This window comes from Bombus fervidus, chromosome 8 (assembly GCF_041682495.2).
Source record: "Bombus fervidus isolate BK054 chromosome 8, iyBomFerv1, whole genome shotgun sequence".
In the NCBI taxonomy this organism is placed as follows: domain Eukaryota; kingdom Metazoa; phylum Arthropoda; class Insecta; order Hymenoptera; family Apidae; genus Bombus; species Bombus fervidus.
Genome location: NC_091524.1, coordinates 7,257,445 through 7,279,906, shown reverse-complemented (window position 1 = coordinate 7,279,906; position 22,462 = coordinate 7,257,445). Strand labels below are relative to the sequence as shown.

Sequence of the window (22,462 nt, the reverse complement as noted above, 5' to 3'; positions counted from 1 at the left end):
TTTTGCGAATCTGAATCAAAAGGGAAATTTTTAATTGAAAATATATTTCTCCTGTATAATATAAATTTGAAGCTTCGTATTAAAGACAATTGAATATTCCATAATATTTTCTACTAAGGCAATTTTCACACGAATTTACAAACAATTCCACTTTATACTATTGAACAATATAAAGTTTGAATACGATCTGAAATTTTCTATATTATTTACAAATTTAAATTTAAATAGCTATACGAATTTAAATAGCTTCCTTCAACAAGTATCTTAATTCACGAAACGAAATATAACTTTCTAATAAATTTATCAAGTAGGAATATCAGCTAAGCAATTATCAACGAAACAAAACCCGACCATTCTCAGTGCACCCGCTCATCACATGATAAGCTCGAAAAACCGGACTATCCATAACTGAATTTCGTTGGTTATCATACTTAATCTGGATCGATTACTGCGGGACACGCTACGAAATCAGCTCTGTTGACGCTTTCCCCTGAAATGGAAACATCGTTGACCGTTGATGTTACAAGGACTCAGGAGGAACGTAAGTTTGGCCTGACATTGATCGGGAAATAGTCTCCATGATACGGTCCTCAACGCAGACGTCGGAGCCTCTCCCATGGACACCGGAACCAAGGTGAACTAGGTTTACACAACGGCGAAGAGGTAAGAGATCCTCTTCATTTTATCTCCAGTATCCGCAAACCGTCCCTGGTAACCCGGGCTCGCTCTCCAACCAGCTTCAGGAGCTCGCCACAGCCTTTTTATTTCCCTTTGAGCCGGATGCGATCCGACGTGCGAAAAATCTGGCCTGCTCGCATCCGATTAAACTTATAATCAAACACGTCTAACACGCGAAGTTATCGAATCGTTTTCCCGCTTCGTGCGGAAATTCAGTTTCAGATATATCACGGGGAAACTGATTTATCGAATGCTGTCTACGCGAGGAATCACACAAACGCTGAAAAGGCGAAAAGACTCCGCTTCTTATTATAACATCTATGGTTAGTATACCACTTTAGAGAATTATTTTCTAAGTCAACGAAGGAATTTTTATTATTTAAAAATGTTTATAATTTGCAGATTACATTACACTGCCAGACATATGAATTAGGGCGTTTATAAAGTAAAATACTAAATCAAATAAAATGTGATAGGGTCTTTAAATAAGTGAGGTGAACATTTTTTTAACAAATGACCTAATAATTAATCACCATTTTACTTTTATATTCTTTGTATTAATAAAACGCGAATGAAAATTTTTACGTAACCATTATACTGAAGCTTAAATATTCTTCTTGACATTCTGTAACGTTACACTGATATTCTACCGTTTGTCTTTTTCGCTTGGATTCACTGCATATAAAAAGCTAAAATGTCAGGTCTACTTGAAACGGTTTCATTTTATATTGGAAACAGTGCTCTCGTATCATCGATATATACATATATAACATGTATTTGTCTTTAGTGTAATAGAATTTTAAGAGAAACAATAAAGTACTTTAAACGTTTATTTAAATTTAAATTAAATTTAAATAGTTATATTTAAAACAAGTTTCTCTTCCACGTTTTTGACGCATAAATTTACATCTGTTTATGAATGAAAATAGCTAAATCTTCTATAATAAAAAACTAACAATGAAATTGGGCGTATAATATATCTTTTATGAGATATATAGATATTTTATTATACAAGATATCGTAACTCTCGAATGAAGAAAAATCGTGGCTAAAAGAATCAAGTTTAAGAAAATCTAGGTTTACATATATCGCGACATTTATTTGCATATTTCAAACGAGACTGATAATGACCACAGTAGTATATTATATTTTATAATCTATTGAAAATTGAAAGAAAGCTAATTTAAGCACGATCTTTAAAATATAAGTGCATTTACTTATATAACATGAATTTAGACCGATTTATTCCTTAATCAATGGTTTCAGTGGTCAACAAGAATTATGACAATGTAACAGCTTTTCTCAAAGTTAACTTGGACCGTATTATCCCATTAGTTCCGATAACGCTATCCCGCAGATAGTGAACAGCATTGGCAAACAATTTCTAATTCTTATTTCCCATTGTTCCACTGACTGTTGCCCTTAATTGTTAAATATTTAAATAAAGTGTAATCCCCGATTATTACCGCTAAAGATCATATAGCAAGTATAATCGCGTAATCCAAGAATCCTTTCAAATTAATCCAATGCGCTGTTTACAATTTTAGAAGCAAGCAAACAAATAGCGCGACATCTTCCTAAGTAATACACGAATAACTCGCTAAACAATTACATTACGAGACTAACATAGATTTAAGCAATTAACAGTAGAGATAGAAAGGGGGAAAAAGAGCGACGTATGAACTAGCAGATCGCGAATATGTCACGCGAGAGAAAAGGAGTGGAACAAAGTGCTGTAGCAATTAAATGTTCATTAAACCTATATGTAGAGCTCTCAGTAGGGAAAAAAAATTAGTGAAACGTATAACGTGGAGAGCACGTTATAATACCTCCATTTTTGCATCGCTACGCGTGTCCAAGAAATATGCGACGCAGTTTTTAATCATGAAACTGTACTGAATAGCAAAATTCTAGAGATATTATGATGGTATATAATTGGAGAATATACTGAAACTGAAAGACAAACATAGAAATGGTTAAAACGTGAGAAACACCATATAATTACCCGTTATGTCCAATAAATTTTTGCAGTATTAATCCAAGGCTAAATCCAAAACTCGATGGAAATTTATAATCATGCTTCTGTGTATCTGGCAGTTCACCGCACTCACACTAGTACATCTTACGATGAAATGTACGAGTAATTTGTATTTTCTCGAATGAAATATTTAAATAATTTTATTTCTGCTCGTTGAGAGAAACTGTTGAATGAATAACATAATATAATATGATTTTAATTCCATTTCAAAAATTTTACGTGATTGTTAATGTTAGATTTAAACAAATCTGACACTTTTATCAATTCGTAGCAATTTTGCCAAGCTATTATTACATTCATAAAGAAAAAAGTCCGAAAGCCACGTTCGAACCAAGGAAAACTATGTCTTTGAAAAAGATAGAACGTAATTACTTTAAGAACGAGTTCGTAAAACGAACGAAAAGAATAAGGCTGATTGAAGAATTCCAAACAACACAGTGTCTCAGTGAAAAAAATTGTTGAATATTTTATAATTTTAGAATGACGTCAGAAAATAACAGTATCATTTAATTTCCTCGTACAACAAAAGCGGCAAACAATTACAGAATCGTCCGATAAAGAGTGGTCAATGCCTAGCAATTGTAAGAAAATCTTCACAATGAACGACATGGATTTTATATAAAAATACTTCCACAAGTGAGCATCTTGTTCAGAAAACTCGTGGATACGTGTCTTTGAAATAAGATAATGATGCTGCCTGCAAAAGAAAAAAAGAATCGTAGTACGGATTCCACCGCAACTCTAAGAAATTCGTAACGCGTAACATTGGAACTTTACTCGTTTTATTAGGTCTGTGAACATAAAATTCTTTACAACCTGGAGATTGCTTGCCAACAGTTTAATGTCAATGCTCGTAGATACTACCATAACAAGAAGTGTGATTATGAATTGCAGTCGTTCTTCAAGCAACAAGAAAGGAAGAATTATCGATAACCTACTTATGATTTTATTGTAATTAAATGTAAACATATTTATGCGAACTTTAACAGCTTTGTAAATATTTCAACTTTTTCATATATGTTATACTGACTATTTACTACTTCCTGGATTTTTGTCATTAATGAATCATATGCGTATGGATAAAACGAAAAAATTTGTTTCTGTAATGTTTTTATATGAATGTAGAATATTGCTACAAAAATCACAAAAATCGCAAAGCTAAAATAATAAAGTATGTATATGAATTGCAGTTGGAATCTTTAAATGTGTGTGTTTTACTTGTTTTTTTTTTTTTTTTTTTTTAGGAACAACGTTTTCAGACAATAGTACTAGAAATATTGTAAAAACTGCTGGAACGATTGGATGAAATTTTACACAGCTATTCTACATTCTACGTGAATTATATGATCTCCATCGTGGGGTTTGTTTGATGTTCTACTACATCGATTTTATACAAAAGACAGAAAATCGCAATTAAAATTCGCAAATAATCATTTCGTGAGAAATTGATATTTTTAAAATCAGTCACGACAAAGTATAAATTTACTTACGCTCTTCTACTCGACTCTCATTTCTTTTTTTTTTTACTTCTACTTTATACATTTACAGTTTCAATATTTTTTAATCAAATTTATCCAAACATTAAACTTAAATAAAATAGATAAGATAAAATTATATTTATATTCGTCAGACCGTTTGTCCCTCTACAGGTATACACAAGCATTTTGTCATAAACTGTCACTAAGAGTTTTTCTAAAAAAATATCTATATTCTCAATATATATATTTTTATGTACTGATTCATGATTTACCTTTCTCGTAATTTATTTACTTATATACGCGTATAATACACGAGACAATTTCCTGACGGCTTAATAAAAGTTGTCCTTCTAACGCTAATCTCCCTGTTCGTTTCTTAACCATACAAATAACAACACGACAATCCCCTCTTCTCGTAACGTTCCATCCGACACGATCGTTTCCTCGCCGCACTATTTGCACATTTCGGTGATTAAGTGTCCGCATTTATCAGAATCCGTGTCGCTGTTCGCCCGTCAAAGCGAAATCGCGTGTAACACGTTTGCCTGACAGGTAAATGTAAATTCTTCCTTCGTGAATATGGAACGGTGAAAATCTGCTGTCGACCGACAACGTTTACATCCCCCGCGTACCCTTTTTCATAAATGATTGACGCCCGTAAGCGACAACCTCTGAAAAATAATCATGCCCGCTAATTGACTTTATTATTTACGCGAGTGTATATTTTACCTCTGGGCCGTGAGTCTCGCTAACCGACCACCGATCAACATTTCGAATTATTGAAAACACGAAGCAATAGCTGGTGCACAGCAGTGGTTTGGATGAGTTCATGTGAAACGGCCATGACTACCTGACCGCTGCAATAATTGAAACCGATGGCCCCGTAAAATTCTGATCGTTCGTGACATTCTACCGCCGCTGGTGCCGCGCGGCTCTTCCTCTCTTCCTGCGGAAACTCCGAAGATCGATCCAGATTATACAGGAACACCGACACCGAGAACCCGGCATTAACCAATGGCTGGGAAATTGATCGAATATGAGCTGGAGAATCATTCTGCGAGAGCGAAGCTCGCGTTAAAAAGAATACCAGAGATCCGTGCCATTTGCAAATGCATCGGCAATGCCTGCTACTTCATCCTGATAATACACGACCGTTTAATCCGTGAGCTGGCGCGTAATGAGAGATGAAAATAGAGAAGCAACTTTCAAATCGTTCTGAAGGAGGTAAGAAATCAGAACTCGATCGATCATACGAATCAACCGGGAAATTGCAACAGCGCCACCGATGTTACCGTTATTACGTCACGTTATGATGGAATACGGTGCGCTCTGGAGGTTTTATTTGATACATGCAGGCGCACTTTCTATGCAAATACCTAACGAAATTGTACAATGCTTTGATGAATTATTTTCTGGTATTTATAAATCTCCAAGTGACTTTACTGAATCAATTTCGGAATTTCGAAACTACCATCTTCTTTTTATGTACATATTTTTAACTTTAACCCTCTTCGATCGTATTTTTGTTTATTTATAATTATAAAAGAAAGAAATAAATAAAAGAAGAAAGAAAAAGTAAATAAATAAATAAAAGGAAGAAGAGTTATAATTGATTACAGGCATTTGCCTTCATCTGTAATCTTACAACTTCTCATTTTTATAGTTGTCCACGTAATTTCAATATGATACTTACAGTGCGGACGTGTATGCATTTATGAGAAATTTGAAGATGCAGAAATGAACATAAGACATATAATAAGGAGAAACATATATAAAAATATAAATTTACATCAATATTTGTAATCTAATAATAATACATTGATAAAATCCAATATGTATCGATAAGCAAGTAACGTAAGATGAAAAGAACATGAACGTATGAACAGATATGTATAGTTTCCAACGCATGGCGTTATAAAAAATAATATAGTTTTAATTAATTTATTAATGCTTCACTACATGAACTTGAATTACACGATTTTAACAAAATTGGTTAATATTATAGAAAATATTAAGCAATGTACAATTTCACTTGTATTTCTTTAAAAGGAAATATTTCCTTTTCTGATATATTTGCACCGCTATTGATGGAAATAATTTGAATTAATAACGAAATCAAACTGCTTGCAATTAAACAAAAGAACAAACAAACAGTATTCTCATTAAAAATTAAATAAATTCAACAGAGACGTACTTGCAAAGATATAATAATTGAATTATCTGCGATGCTTGAAACAATGCATCTAAAAGTTATATAAATGAAAAATGCTTTGGAATAGGTATGATTTAAAGAAAAAACTAATTGTTCAAACGAAACGAACAGTCAAACGCGTGCTAAATTAATTTGAGAATATATCCATTAATTAAATCAGGTAAACGAAACTGTTCAATGCCTTGTTAATGCGCTGGCGTCAGCGTATTTGCATAAAAAGCAAAGCATGAAACAAGTTACCAGCCATTTCTACGATGCCGCACATACCAGCGATTCAAACAGCAACCACGGCTTGCAACGGTGATTCAGCTAACCACAGATTTACTGTCACGCGAACTATGCTTCCGTCTGGTCATGTGTCCGAAATCATTTGTTATCCGATTTCATGAAATAGTTTACATTCTTTTTAGCAAATTAGCCTTTTCATTTAATTACATAGAATTAATCGGAAATAAATACTTTCTTCGTTGTTATGTTTTATTCTCAAATAATTTATAATTAAAAGCGTACACGGTCAATTTTTTTAAAATTGTTTTATAAAATCTTTGAAAATGATGACGGAAATTATTTGGTTGATTTGATGAACTAGCGATAAGTATGATAATTATTTACGAATTTAATCAGATTTAAATAGCCAAAATTGCCTGTAATTATACTGTTCTATCAATATTTCTACTTAATCGTTATTAATTAATTTTACTATAATTGCTACAAAATTCATATCTCAACCTTCCTGTACAATTGAAGTATACAATACAGTGCAATACTGTCCAATAAATTCTATAACTCTTTATGTAATATATTCTATTCTATATTGCGATTTGTCAACTTACTAACATTATTAGTTAGTCAATTATTTTGTAAGGAGACTTATAATTAGGTATAATAAACCAAATATTGGTACATAAAAGAAAAACGACCAAATACAAAGTTCTGTACAGTATCAAATTTCATAAAAAGGAAAACAGATAAAAGAGAAAATAAATCAAAAGTTTCCATCATACGTCAAGAAATCTAAAACGGACATGAAAATTTACTTTTCTCCTTTCAATGTTTCCCAAAAATTTCTTTAGCTGTCAATTTGCACAGTCGATAATAGGAAACTCGATCATAATTCCAGACGTATTGTTAAAATTCAAGAAGAGGATTACTCTTTCGATATGAGTCAAATTAAAGAAAAAAAAAAAAAAAATAAAATTGTAAAAACAACAATTTTTTACGGTTATGGAAAACAGTAAAATTCATTCTATCCAGTCTGACGAAGATATATGCTCCATTTTAGAAATTCAATTCGTTACCTTTTTGCTGTTACAAAACGCAATTCTTGGCGTCCGTTAAATCGCAGAGAACCACCGAAAATACGCACGGCCAATCGATTTATTTCCTCGTATATTTCAGGATTACGAAAGTCCGAGGTCGAAATCTCCGGGAATATTTACGGCTTGACGTACGATACATCAAGTGATAAAACCGGACAAATCGATCTCTTTTAATATCGAAAACTATCCTCGAAAATAAAGATTGTGGTTCGATGAATCTCCAAATTATAGATACGTCCAGCGTATCTGTTACAGGTTTAATGGAAAGAATGAGACGAGCATCGCTATCTCGGACAAATTTTTATAGCTCCCAGAGTATTCTACCGCTGGAAAGTTGGAAAACCATTTCACTTACTTTGTAAGAAGATGCAAGTTTTTTCTGGAAAAAGTATGTGCAGATATTTAAGTTCTTACACAATTTAAATGAGTTCACACTCGTATACTTACAATGAAAAAGTTACGTTATAATTAGCGACTTATATTCCTCTGAGATGTTTTGACAAATTGATACTTAATATGATACTGTTAATTCCTTATACTCCTATCTAATCTCTTATAGCCAAAAATTGCAAGCAGCATGGAGAACTGATTACCTATAAGGCTAATCAACGAAGTATTATCCCTCTTTCGATAAATTAAATGATTTGATGATAATAAAATAATACAAGAAGGAAGATCAACCCTAAATACTAAGAATGGTCCATATTTTTCGCGATAATGTTTTCACGCCAAGAGAACATTTTTCATTAAATGCAAAATTAATTAAATATTTTTAATCTATCTATATTAATGTAAGAACAAGAATTTTGTCAAAATTTTAGCTAACAGTTCCACGCATGATTTGTAAATAAATAACATATAAAAAACGATTGAGTAACAAGATAACAAATCAAATAAACCATTTCAATTAATGGCAGAAATTAATGTAGCAGAATTGAGAAAAAAGGAATTGACACGTAATTCTTATCATATAAAATAATTGCTATTTCTTCTTCTATAAAAAATAAGTACCAAAAATAAAGAACGCACAATTTTTAATCTGTATACTTTTATTGATCTACATTACATAGCGTTACCAGATTTCTATCCTTTCGTGAAATAAATAACAGATAATTGTTACGATTTATTAAGCACGATTCAAATATCCTTTTCATAAATAATTTCAATAAGTCAAAAAATATTACCTAGATATGAATTAATCGTTTAAATAATCTATAATCTGCAGATATTGGATCACATATCACTGAAACAAAAACGCTGATATATTACGAACATAAACATCGCAGATAATAATAAAAAGCAACAAGATCTGTTCGTTTGCAAACGACCAATAGAAGATACATGAAAAGTGAAACTAGAAAAAAATTAGGCGGACCAAATTAGTGGATATTAATTTATGAAAGAAATATTCAACTTTTGCTTCCTTAGAAATACGTAACATTGAAAGCACATATTTAAGACGAGTGGTATATAATTACGAAGTGCAATCCCAAGAGAAATTCATGCAAGAGAATGGATAAAGAAGTGCAGCGCGTTTAAAGAAACGGCAAATACATTCACTGCAATATTACTCGACAATTGTGCGTCGAATGGACGAGATATAAATAATGAACCGCATCCGAAAGAAACGATAAAAGAAGCATAATTAGTTAAGTAACCACAAAAGTGTAAAATGCAATATAATTGAATGGAAAACATCAAGCGTAATTAAAGTACATTAACAGTTGAATTTCTTTTGAAAGTAGGTACATTAAATCTGTTCTGAAATAATTCAGAAATTATTCAGAAATAAATCAAAACAGTCGAGAAATTACTTTACACGTTTATTAAGTCTAGAAATAATGCAAATATTAAGATTTTTTTTAATATTTATCAGATAAAATTTTTATGTTTCTTGTTATCTTGTTATCTTTCTAAATTGTTATCTTTCACTAAAACCATAATGTACATATTTTTAGTAAATTCTTTGTAGTTTCATAATGCTTTTCGAAATATATAAATCAGCCCAACAGAAAATAATACTCTTTGATTCATAATTCTAAATACACAGTTTCTAAGTACATTAATAGGTGATATCTTCCAATACTTTTTCATGTAAACGTTATTGGAAATATATACGTACGTATTCATGCAATAAAACCCTATAACCAATACAATGATTAGAAAAAATCTCTAGAGGTATTAAAATGATAATTCTAAATGCAAACTGGATGCAAACGAGGGGTAATATGCATACTAGGATCTTCGAAAAGCTCACTCGGTTCCACATTTTTATGTTACTGGTCGACGATTAGAGGCGATGGAGTTTCAATTATTTTCATAACAGCATAGCCACTGAAATGACTTCCTCCAGAGAGCCAAACTACTTTCCCAATATAAGTGTCCGGGATTACTTGAACGACTTTTATTGCGGTCGTAACCGCATACCGAAGCTGGATTTGCATTCTAGGAAATCTCTCATTTATTCGCCCAGTAGAACGGGGAAAGATCATGCAAATTACGCCAGAGGAAAAAAGTATAAGAATCAAGGCAGAAATAAAGTTGATGAAACGAAATTCCGTTAATTAAAATTTTCGTTGAAAGCTGCCAACTGAGAACTAACGTTTCAGACAGCCACAGCGAAAGAGTTTCATTTTTTCCAAATTAATATCATTTGCATAGAGATCTCGATACATATACTAATGTTGAACTAATTAAACATCGAATGAAATCTTTTGAAATATGATAGTTAGAATTACTTATTCAAAAATAGCATTTCGCTTTTATCCGTTTATGGAATGTCCTCATTTTTGAAAAAGTAAAGGAGAATGTAGTAGCATAATGAAATTTTCAATTACAATATTAAAAAGCTACGAAGTAGTTGTCGCCAACGGAAAGAGAAAGAAATAATCTACCTTTTAACATTAATGGACAGACTACATAAAATATTCATACAGATAAATTTTAAAACATTTTCAATTGTATATCAACTTTTGTGTGATCCTGATTTTATAAAACAAATCGTAACATGAACTTTAATAAAAAAAATTGTCTATTATCGTCATCGTGAAATTCTCTATCTCTTCTAGAAGGAATTGATTTTGAATCAGTGAATCTTACAATTTTATCTCTTATAATTTTCTTGCAATCACAAATGTATTAAGAACTACTGCAACGAAAGAGAAAATCTATTCTGTATTTGTTGTCGTGATAAATTATATAAACTGGTTCGAAATAAACACGGGGTCGGAAAAAATTCGCATATCTAACCGATGTCACATTGTTCAAGAATCGATTGTAGTAATAAAAAAATGTTTTCATCAAAAAGCAATATTATTTTTAAAATTCACCGAATATACATCCACGAATTGCCATATATATATACCTCAGTATTAATATTTCTTTGCGTATGCAAATTTCATTCATTATTACGTCCTCTCGAACCCGCGTACGAAATTCATTCTCCTTCATTAGTTCATTAGTTCTCCTTCATTCGTTAATTCAAACGCTATTATAATTACCAAACGGAGAGACGATATGGCATTGAAAATCATAAAGGCAGTATGTTCAAAAGGGAAAATTACGAAAAGGGAGAAAAAAACACAATTCCCTCGATCGTACATTCGTCGAATGACAACAGTGGAGGAAACGGCTCGAGATTCGAATAATTAATCGTGCAACACAATGAGAGACCATAGACCCCGAACAGCCTTTGAAATATCTACGAACTTATCGTTTGAGAAGCGAGCAAATATTAATGCAGCTTATTACTCCAAGCAAAGAGTTCGCCCTTTGTTTGCTACCCACTTTGCGCCGGAGACCAAGGGAAAGCGAAAGTGTCTGGAATCAGACGAAAGCTAACTGGGCGCACAATCTGTTGGACTTCGTCAAACGAGACGAAATGATTAACCGGGCATTAATACTTAATGATTAATTAAGCGTGTGACATTGTCGTTACGGCCAATCTTTTCTACAATACACTTCAATACGCGTATACGACTGCTTCTATTCGAAACCATCGTTTGCTTGAATAATAGACCTTTCAAACATGAATTAATTACTATCCATTATTTCTAATTTGGTAGTTATCGACTATGGAGCTATTTGCGTCAATAATTTCACATATTACCTCGATAATACGTTTCATTCAAGATATTCCACATTTCGATGGTTTTCCATTATTCAAGGCTTCTTTGTACTTGAAATATTATATCTCATATAATTAATTTTCGAAATACCAAAGTTAGCGCGGGTTTGAGCATATTGTATATAGTTTTATGTACCTAATTAAAAGAAATAAATAAGGTTTCAAGTAATTGACTGTAGTTCATAGCATAATAACTCTTTTAGATAATAGTATAAATACTGTAATAACTATGTAAAAAATGAATTCTCTACTATAATTCTCGCATGATTACGTAATTAAGAAATGAGAACGAAATACCTAGCTATAGCAGAAAATATCGCATTATCGATTTTGGTTTTAATAAACAGTTCTAATAACTGCTATTAATAGAATTTAATAATTTCTATATATATATATCGTATAAGTATTAATATTGTGGTTGTAACAATATTACGTTTATTGTTTCAAAATCAACCACGAAATTGTATTCTTCAACATTTGTATTGTACTATTTAATTAAATTACTATACTCTTTATTTAAATTTAACTTATTAATAATAAGTTACATATTAGCATTATGCGAAAATATACAATTATATAAAATATAGATAATGAGTGGAAGCAATGTCTATCCCCTTCTTATGTATTTATTAGAAAGATTTTAATATTAAAATTAAACACACTAATCATCAATGTACCCGCCACGTTTCAGTAAATGTCAATGTTTCTACTATATAAATATCTATAATATCTATAAATAATGTAGAACATGCTTTATCCAAGCCACCTAAGAATAAACAAGTATTCGAATAAAACTCCAATCATGTTATTCTAAACATCATTAATTTCTCCAATCATTAATTTCTAAACATCAATTCAAGAACCGCAATATGTAATAACAAAAAACAGAATCATCGAGAGATCTCTCATCGTTAATACAAACAAATTAAATTATATTCTAGCGAAAACAAATATTAAATACGTGGATACTTTTAAACTGTAATGCAGATATACGAAATATTCAACATCTAATTTTCTAACGTTTTCATACAAAGTATAGAATAGTCGGTGCCCATTCCATGACACGAAAATCTGAAAATCTTGGTCATTACCTCCCATCCCTCACTGCTTGCCTCGCTGCTTTTTATTTGCTACGCTTTATTCTAAATGGCGCGAGAGATTTATTAATAATCCAGCGCGTAAGAAGAAAAAGCGACAGAACGAAGAGAGAAGCAAAGAACGAGCGACGTCAATTAAATTTACGGGACATGGCGAAGTATGCATCTCCGGAACACTTTTCCACGATGAAAGGACGAGTCTCTGTCGGCGTCATTCGTGAAATTTTATTTCTATTTTATTTTACAGCCGGTTCGCCACGGCTTCGAGGGTTATTGTCGCCTCGGTGCTCAATTATGGCTACTTAACTTTTGTGGACCGTCGTACAAAACGCTATTGGAACGGGGCAGTTCCAACTACGCTATGAACTCGAGCTTTACGAGCCGTGAGAAATCAGTTGGAACTTTAGCTCGGGAACACGATTACGCGTATCAGTAACGCGTACGAGACGCACTTTTTGAATGAACAAAATATTCCAAGAACGACACGCGGATCGATTGATATTTTGCTGTAGCAACGTATTTCAAACCGTACGTATATTTTACGTATATTTTAAAAAATATGATACGAAATACATATTGCGATAAATTAACTCGTAAAATTTCAATGATAGCGAGATGACGTCTTTTGTATGGCTTTTCGATAAATTTTTCTCGCGGTAATAAATATTTCAGGATGTAACGAGCTCTGTTCATCGATTTCCTGATTTCGAATGTAACTTTTAATGTGTTATGCGTAACAGACGAAAATATAGGATATCTTTCTGTTAGGAAGATGGTACATTTACACTGTACATGTGAATGTGTGTGTAGGTAAGCGTCAGAGGGCGTCCAGGCCTTAGTTGGGACAAAAGACGATTGGCAGTCCTTTAGAAGCATCTGGAACAGTCGGTTGACAACAAGCGTGCGTGCGAGTAGGTTTACGAGGTCTTCAGAGTATAAGATATGTGTATAACTGTTGTGTGCTCAATAAAGTGAATTATTTGTATTTCCGAATCCCTCCTATATCTTTACATGGTAGCAGAACGTGGTTCTTCAACCTTGCGAGTTAGTTCGAGTAAGTTTCAGTAAGGGAAGAAACGTTCAAAGGATAAAAAGAAAAAAATACACTTCGAGCACGTGGGAAAGAGATAAGAAATCAATTAAAATGGAGAGATCGGAAATCATGATACCTATATTCGATGGTGAGGATTATGGTATATGGAAGCAAAGAATCACGATGTTCCTCAGGTATAAAGAATGCGAGATTGTTACAACTAGAGTGAAGACCGAAACAGACAATGAAGATTGGGACAAAAAGGATCTGAAGGCAATAAATATAATTTACAGTGCCATCACAAATAGACAATTGGAATATATCAGGGAAGAAAAAACGGCATATGAAATAGTGAAAAAGTTCGATGAAATGTACTTAAAAGAGTCGACGGCACTACAGATCATATGCAGAGGGAGATTGGATAAGATAAGACTTGAGAACTACAGTGATTCAGCATCGTTCTTTAGCGATTTCGAAAAATTAATAAATGAATTAAAAGATGCGGGCGCACATGTAAGTGAGAGGGAAAAGCTGGATTACATGCTGAACACGTTACCCGAAGAATACAGCTACATAGCGAACATAATAGATGTATTGAAAGAAGAAAATCAAACGGTAGCATATGTGAAAAATAAAATTGAAATAGCAGAGAAGAAAAATAAATCCAATCGAGGAGAAATGCAAACCAACGCCTTTTCTGCAAAAAAGGAAGGATGCTTCAGATGTGGAAGAGAAGGACACTTTGCGAGAGAGTGTCAAAATGACGTCCAAGCGGGAAGCAGTAACAGCTATTGGCGTGGGTCAACACGTGGTCGCAGCAGAATGAAAGGAAACAAAAGCAATACGAGCAGGGGACTTGGAAATTTCCATCGTCAATCAACAGTCGGCACGAGCGAGCATGGCAACTCACGGAGAAAATGTTGTTTATTTGTTGATGTATGTAGACGATGTGTTAATTTGTAGTAAAAACAAAAGGAAGATACAAAGTGTTAAAAAGTTATTAACTGATAAATTTGAAATGAAAGATTTAGGTGAAGTAAAAGAATATCTTGGAATAAATATAGAGTATGATTACTTCAAAAATGAAATGAGATTAAGCCAAAAGAAATACATTGAATCATTAGCAAACAAATATAAATTACAAAACAGCAAATTGTACTGTACACCTATGGAGACCAACTTAAAAATTGAAAAAGCTGAGATAAATATAGAGGACATTGGATACAAGAATTTAATTAGCGCATTGTTGTATATTAGTGTAAATACCAGACCCGATATAAGTTATAGTGTGAATTATCTGAGTAGATTTCAAGGTGTTGTAGCGAGACACATTTTAAATATGCTTTTAAAACATTAATAGTACCCAAAATATTTAATTCCTTTATGCAATACAAAATTAACACAAATAATAAAATTGAAATAAATTCAGAACAAGGCACTGGATTTGTAATACCACGAATATTAGAAACGTGCAATATAAAAATCTATTCAATGTATCATATCGCGAAACAATCATAGATTTCATTTATTTCGATTAGGTGGTGGCGAATTCACGAGGAGGTACATATCCATCAGAGTTTACGAGTGATAAAGAATGAGAAACAGCCATAGAAATAAAAAAATACAAGATGGAATCTTGTCAGGAAGAATTTTCCGCAAGGGGTGCTAACGGAAAGCCACGAGATCTCATCCGGGACTTCGTAACTCCCTCACGTCCCTGTTTTAAGCCATCTTCGTCGCGGACGGTCTTTACGATTTCCCGAACCGTGGATCAGATTAAAGTAAAGCCCTGCAACAGTTTTGCAGAGCTTCGTCCCTCGCAACCCCTTTCTGTCCTCCTCTATCCTTTCATTATAACACCGCGTTCACCTAGTGTTGGGCGGAACAGTTTCCGAACATGGTCGTGTAGAGTATAAAGGATTAAATAGATTGGAAGATTGCGTCATTAAAAGAGTTCGATAAATTTTCGTAACAGACGATGGATTCGCCTGAAATAACTGGAATACGGAACAACGGTAATATTTCAATCCAAAGTTAATGCAATGGCCGGCGCTTCTAAAGGGGTGCAACGAGAAACTGAACGAAGAAAACTGTTTCCATTTTTCTTTGATATTTATTTAGCGTACCGAGCACGAAGCGTTCATTTCCATTAATCTATCCTTCTGTGCAAACACTTCAAAAAGGTATTACCCCGTTTAATTGAAAGCGTTGGCTGATTTCTCTAGATAGGGAAAATTTCAATTTGAAAGCGGCTCTTTGTCGACGACTTTGCCTATGGTTCTCTGAAAAGCAAGATCTATCCTGGCGTCATGCCTTATAGGCGGTCACGGAAGAAAACGGGCAAGTCTACGAGAGAAACAGCCACGCAGTCTTCCTGTATTTGCAGAAAGATCCTTTGTCGAGGACGCTTGTACTGTTTACAGTAAACACCTACAGAAGGTGGGTGACATCAAAGGTAACACAGATAATTGGTTCAAGCAATACCTGTGCTACGTTAAGCGACAGGTGAAGATTGAAGGATTATATAGGCAGCACTGGTAAATGTAATCAGCAGGAATTTCGTGTGACGTTACTATGTCAGACATGCATGCTTATAATATATGGATATCAACGTTCACAAGGATCAGGTCTATCTCGATTAACCTAAGATACATAGCAATTATATCAGTGATAAGTAAAGTAGAGAAGGAAATTCAATTTACTTGGAAAAGTAAAAAAACACAGCAAGCTTCAAATATGTCAATGTATCTTAAGAAATGAAAAACGAAGCCCGATATGATATTTGAACTAAGAAAGATTAGTAGTCAGACAAATCTGATCCGAATGAAGTCTTTAAAACGATGTCACGTTTTTATTCTATAACCACTTCAAATATAATCAATGTCGAATCATTTATACGACAAAAAAATTCAATTATTTCCCCAACTGTGTTGCAAGTTCCCCATGCAGACCACAAGATTGGACGGATTTATCAAGTGCCTGACTACAAGTATGAAATTATTATTCTCGACAATTCTTCGTCGTCACCAACAGGGGGTGGTCTACTCAGCCAGCAAAGAGGGATTATTTAACCAAATCTAGCCAAAACGAGTTCCTTTTTCTTCTGTCCTCCCACCACTCTCTTCCCTCTACCATTCTCGATTCCTAACAGACTCTTTAAGTCGCTCGTTCAATCTTGAGTGGCTACCGCCAATTCCTCCTGCCTACAGTCTAGAGATCAGGCTAACGTTACTTCGCTGAAATCTCCTTCCTCCTTTTTTTCCTTTTAATTTGCATAGAATTTCGGCGGTTAATATCCAACGACAAAAGAGTGGCGTAATCAGCGATTTCGATAAGCGATCTTGCCTCCTAATGATAGTCGTTTCCTTCTTTTTATATTCTTTGTTCTGTGCCGTTGCCGAGACAAGCGTACGAAAGTAACAGCTCACAAACACGAAAACGTGACGCAATAACATGGAAATGTTTATACACGGCCTGTGTTTATAGTTAAATATTTGCAGTTTCATATTCTTCTCTGGCTTGGACAAATTTGCGAGGATAAACTGCACATTGATGTGGATCGGGCACACATTGATGCGATCAACTCTGGCAACACATGGTACAGTTAATATGGATTTTATTATATGAGATCCATAAAACTCTCCGAGGCGCATTAAGCGGTTCACGAGTTGAACGTGAAACAATTCTTCAAATTTACGCGAAAAGGTTTAATGCACATGATACGAATTTGTAAGTAAAACGGATGTTTTATATATCTATTATATATATAATATATGCTCTTAATGTTGTTTATATTTACTATGAAGTATGCATAATGACAAAACACGAATATCTAATTTATTGTGATTTACATTTTATTGAAGTATAAAACTTCTTGAAAGAATTTCCTTCAAGTTTCATAAAAATATACGCTAGATTCTCTATCGAAATACAATTTAGTTTCATTACTAGTAATAATTGTTTCAAGAAGTACGTACATTATCGCGAAAAGGATCTAAAAATATAAATAAAAGTAGCGAATAGACAAAAAATCTAAAGATGAATTTAATGATGAAGTCGCGCATAAGAAGCTACGCTGAAAGTATGTCATCTCATTTGAATAAGTCTGATCAGGAGCATTAAAGTTACTTCAACGCTGAGAAATGTAAAACATAAGGCTTTCATGTATACATATGCATTACCACTTATAGTCAAAAAACCCTTGATAAAAAAATAATGAATACCGGCTATATAAAACTATACAGAATGATTGAATAAAAGCAACAAATTATCTAAATGTATACAAAACTGAATGAAAATCTTGTACGTATACGCGATTATTCTTTCATGATTTTCCTACATATTCTACGCGCGGAAGAACGACCAGGTATCCCATATTTCGACTCGAATGTTAATTATAAAAATTGAAGAGGCTTTGGAAAAGGAAACGACTGCAAAAGGAGCCGAGCATACTAATGATAAACGCGTAGTTTTGCTGCGAAAAGTCATGAATTCCGATTCATGTTTATAAAGTGCGAAGTTATGAAAAGGTATAGATTGTGTGTGTATGCATAGCTCAGCGAAACGGGTCTGCTGTTGAAAGAATATCAATATCGAGAAAGTACTTGTCGGAAAGTACGTCTCTTGAAAAGTTTCGTCAGGGAATGTAGACAATAAATCTTTTGCGAAGAAAAACACTCTGGTTAGAGGGAGAGGAGCATCATAAAACAATATAAAGTCGGAAATAACGAGAAAAAGGTAGACGGTGTAAAAGTTGTATCAACGCGATAAAACAATTATATTTCTGTTGTATAGATAGGTACTATAAACTCGCCGACTAGTTGTTTATCCGACTTGATCTGTTATGATCTTCGACATTTGCTCGATCCAAATTACGAACACTGTCGGACATAAGAACTAGGACAACTATTTGAAAAATGAAATGATAATTATGTATATGATATAAAATGAAGAAATTTTCAGAAAATGAAATTGGCCAGTTTGGCTTTTTAGTGACTTATTTACTAATATCTCAACAAATTTTTCTCTACTGAATATTTTACGTTGTAAGACATATCCGTCAATTTAAAGTCATTGTCTCAATTGCCTACACTTATATTGAATCTTATCTCTTAATTATCAATTCGAAACTAATGCTAAAAATATCAATAACGATATTTTCAGTAACAAAATTTTATACGGGAGAACGTTCTAAAATAACAGAATGTAAAATAAACTTTTTTAAAAATATTCATGTTAAATGGAATACCTATGTAGTGATCCCAATTTTTGTTCACTTGTGTCAACAAATAAAATCAACGAAAAGCACACTATTTCTATCAAATGGTACATTTTATCTAAACACGGTAAGTCTCCTAATACTCATAACCGACATACAAATAAATATTAATGATACCCTCTTTATATTTATCTCAAAATCTTTTAATATTGAAGACCAATGAAAAGGAACAATAAAATTATATTTCAACAAATTAAACGATCGCTATCAACTCTCATTAAAAAATGCTACGCAAAAAAAAGATTTAAAGAGTGACTTGACCCGTCACGCGAAGTGTACAGCGTCGAAAGCGAAAAATACTACCCCGTTTATTGACAGATCGTAATTGATTTCCCATCAATTCAACATCATCAGTTAAGTACGGAAGTAACAAGCTACTTTGGTAACCTTAACTGGAATATTGGTTGTAACTTACATATCTATTCCTTGTAAATACTAGCTTTGTCTAGAAAATTATATTTTCCACTTTTTTCCATGCCTGGATTCTTTTTTTAAATCGTACATTCTTTATTTTTCAGTCGTCCTTGAAACCTTCGGCAATAACAGCGTGGAGTAACCTTCCTCCGGAATTTTTTGCGATATCGGATACATTTAATCAAAACGATAAAAATATCATCCAGACGAATGAAATGTGGGAAGCAAAGAAAGCGAAAGCCTATCGGAGATTTCTTATTTTATGGATCAGACCGCGTTCTTCGATGAAATTTATTCGAGGCAGTAAAACTTCCCTCTCTGTTACTAAGCCACGACATGGCAAGTATCCAAGATCGGAAAGTCGTTACTCGATCCATAAATTAACATCAATGGTCACTTACATGCAATGCACAATGTTCGTCCGAAAATTAAATTTTTTAACAAAATATCGTGCACAGCCCAAACTTTATAGATGTAACAAGACACGCATAGTGTATTCTTCAATAGATATACGAAAAAGATAACGTACGATCACGTTACTTGAATATACATACATCAAGTACGGTTATCTCCCTATTTTATGTTATGATCTGCATTAGTATATATTTCAAATAGAAAATTTGATAACAGTATGATTTCTAAAGGATATAAAACGGGGAAAACAAGGTATTTTTTATTCTCGTCGTACATGGAACTTTATAGGTCGTTTCGCATGATATGGCTTGAATACTCAAGAATGTCGTGAGTTCATTTACTACCTTTTTGCGTTTATTAGGTAGTAAATATATAAAGCAAAGTAATCTTAACCAAAAAAATTACCAGATTTAACACCTATAAAATTTTTTGTACATAATACGCGGGAGAGAAAAAGGGATATCACAACATGGAACATGATTATAAACTCTTTAGAAGAGATTTCAAGTACGTTCCCGCCTGATTATTTTAGAAATATTTATTCGAAAAATGGCGAGAATATATATCAATGAGAATCTAAAAATAGAATTTTTACTGTAAAACATAAAGAAGAGTAAATTATTAGTTTTCCAAAGGGTACAATTTGATATTTTATACAACTTTGCTATTATTTAATTTATATAAAGGGTTTTAAAAAATACCAATTTTAAACTTTTTACAATGAAAGGAACGGATATTGTTCGTGAAATATAAGTTTAATTACAAAAACCTAAAACATACATCTGTTTTCGATATAAATGGCCATATGACGAAACGTTTCAAGAACAAAAATAAATGCACAAAATTCATTCCTGACTTCTATGATCATAAAATAAATTATACATCACTGAAAAACAGAAAATATACGAAAAATAAATCACTTCATTAAGATGTCGTTCTTTTTCGTATATGTTTTATTGTTGCAAGTAAAATGAATTAATCAGAGAAATATTCTTCACCTTATCTTCTCGTAAATTGTTTCGATACTATTCGATCATGAAATATCTAGTATTTACTGCAGCACTGTGATAAAGCTGAACGATACAATACAAAAATTATTAAGAGTAATATCCAAGGATAAAATCGTATTCAGACAGCACAATCATTTCAGTCAAATGATAAAGTACTAAGGGGTAGGAAAGCAAAACTCATCAACATATCTAAGCCAAGATCGACCTAATTTCCAGATAAGAATTTCTTACGGCTCAACCGGTGTAAAAACAAATTCGACGAAGGCAATAAAAAGCAGATTTGTCGCCTTGAATAATATTCCCTGGGGATGTCATTAACTAGGCAAATGTCTTTCGAAAGTGTCGTTCCAAGCCTTCCGTGCTCAGGAGACGTGCATTATCTCTCTGCAACGTAGTTTCGTCTCAATGTAGATCATCGAGGACACTGGCCATGCCTCCACGCCACTCACCCACCTATCTGCGCTCACCCTTTGCTTTTATTACGAGACGGTGGATCGTGATAAAAAAGTGAAGAGCTATTTCGTTCTCGTATCAAGGGAACTTGCTCCCCGCCCTCGGTTTCCGGCGTCGTTCTACATAGCCCTGTAGCCAGTCTCCGTGGCTACACATTTAAATTTATCTCACGTCGTTTCGCGAGAACCTAATTGTGTCGTCGAGAAGTCATTAAGGCGTGCTTGTCACTTGTACTTCCTTTGAACCGGTGCTGCTAATGACAATGCTGGTTTAAACAATACACTGTTGTTCGTTCGTACGTTTTACCTCTACGTATAATACCAACGATAGCGATAAACAATAGTTTATCTTGTTTCGATGAACTGAAGCAAACTTCTCTCTTTTTTGATCAAAGTAGCTCGCCATTCTCGTTTTACGGAAAGGCAATTAACCTAGTATCAATTGTGAGACTGAATGAAATAATGCAAGATCAATATACAATACATATTTAGATGTGAAATTTAATGTAACGATATTTACATTTGTTTATATGATAATTGGTACGTCGTTTCTCTTTTTTTCTCCTATCCTAATTGAACGGAAGGAAAGTTTTGGCTAACATAATTTTTCTGAAGCGTCTTTAGTATTCGACGTAAGTATATATTTCTTGAGAACGAACAAATATAACAATATTATTGAACTGAATATATATTATTGAATATTATTGATTACTTGAATATTTTCGTCTCAAAAACAGATATAAATAAGCTTTGTTCTTCTATATGTTTTCTTCTATAATATACACAAATTTTATTACATTATACAAGGTATTAAAAAAACGTAGACGATATTTGTAAGATTTATGTATTCCATACATCAAGACAATGGAAAAGATTGATGTACAGAAATTTCGTTTGAAAGATATTTTTTAGA

At 33.1% G+C, this 22,462-nt stretch overlaps 1 protein-coding gene across 1 annotated transcript in view; it reads right to left on the bottom strand.

Moving 5' to 3' along the window:
• Nucleotides 1–22,462, bottom strand: part of Timeout (circadian regulator timeout) — a 250,639-nt gene that overhangs the window by 201,099 nt on the left and 27,078 nt on the right. The window lies entirely within an intron of this gene.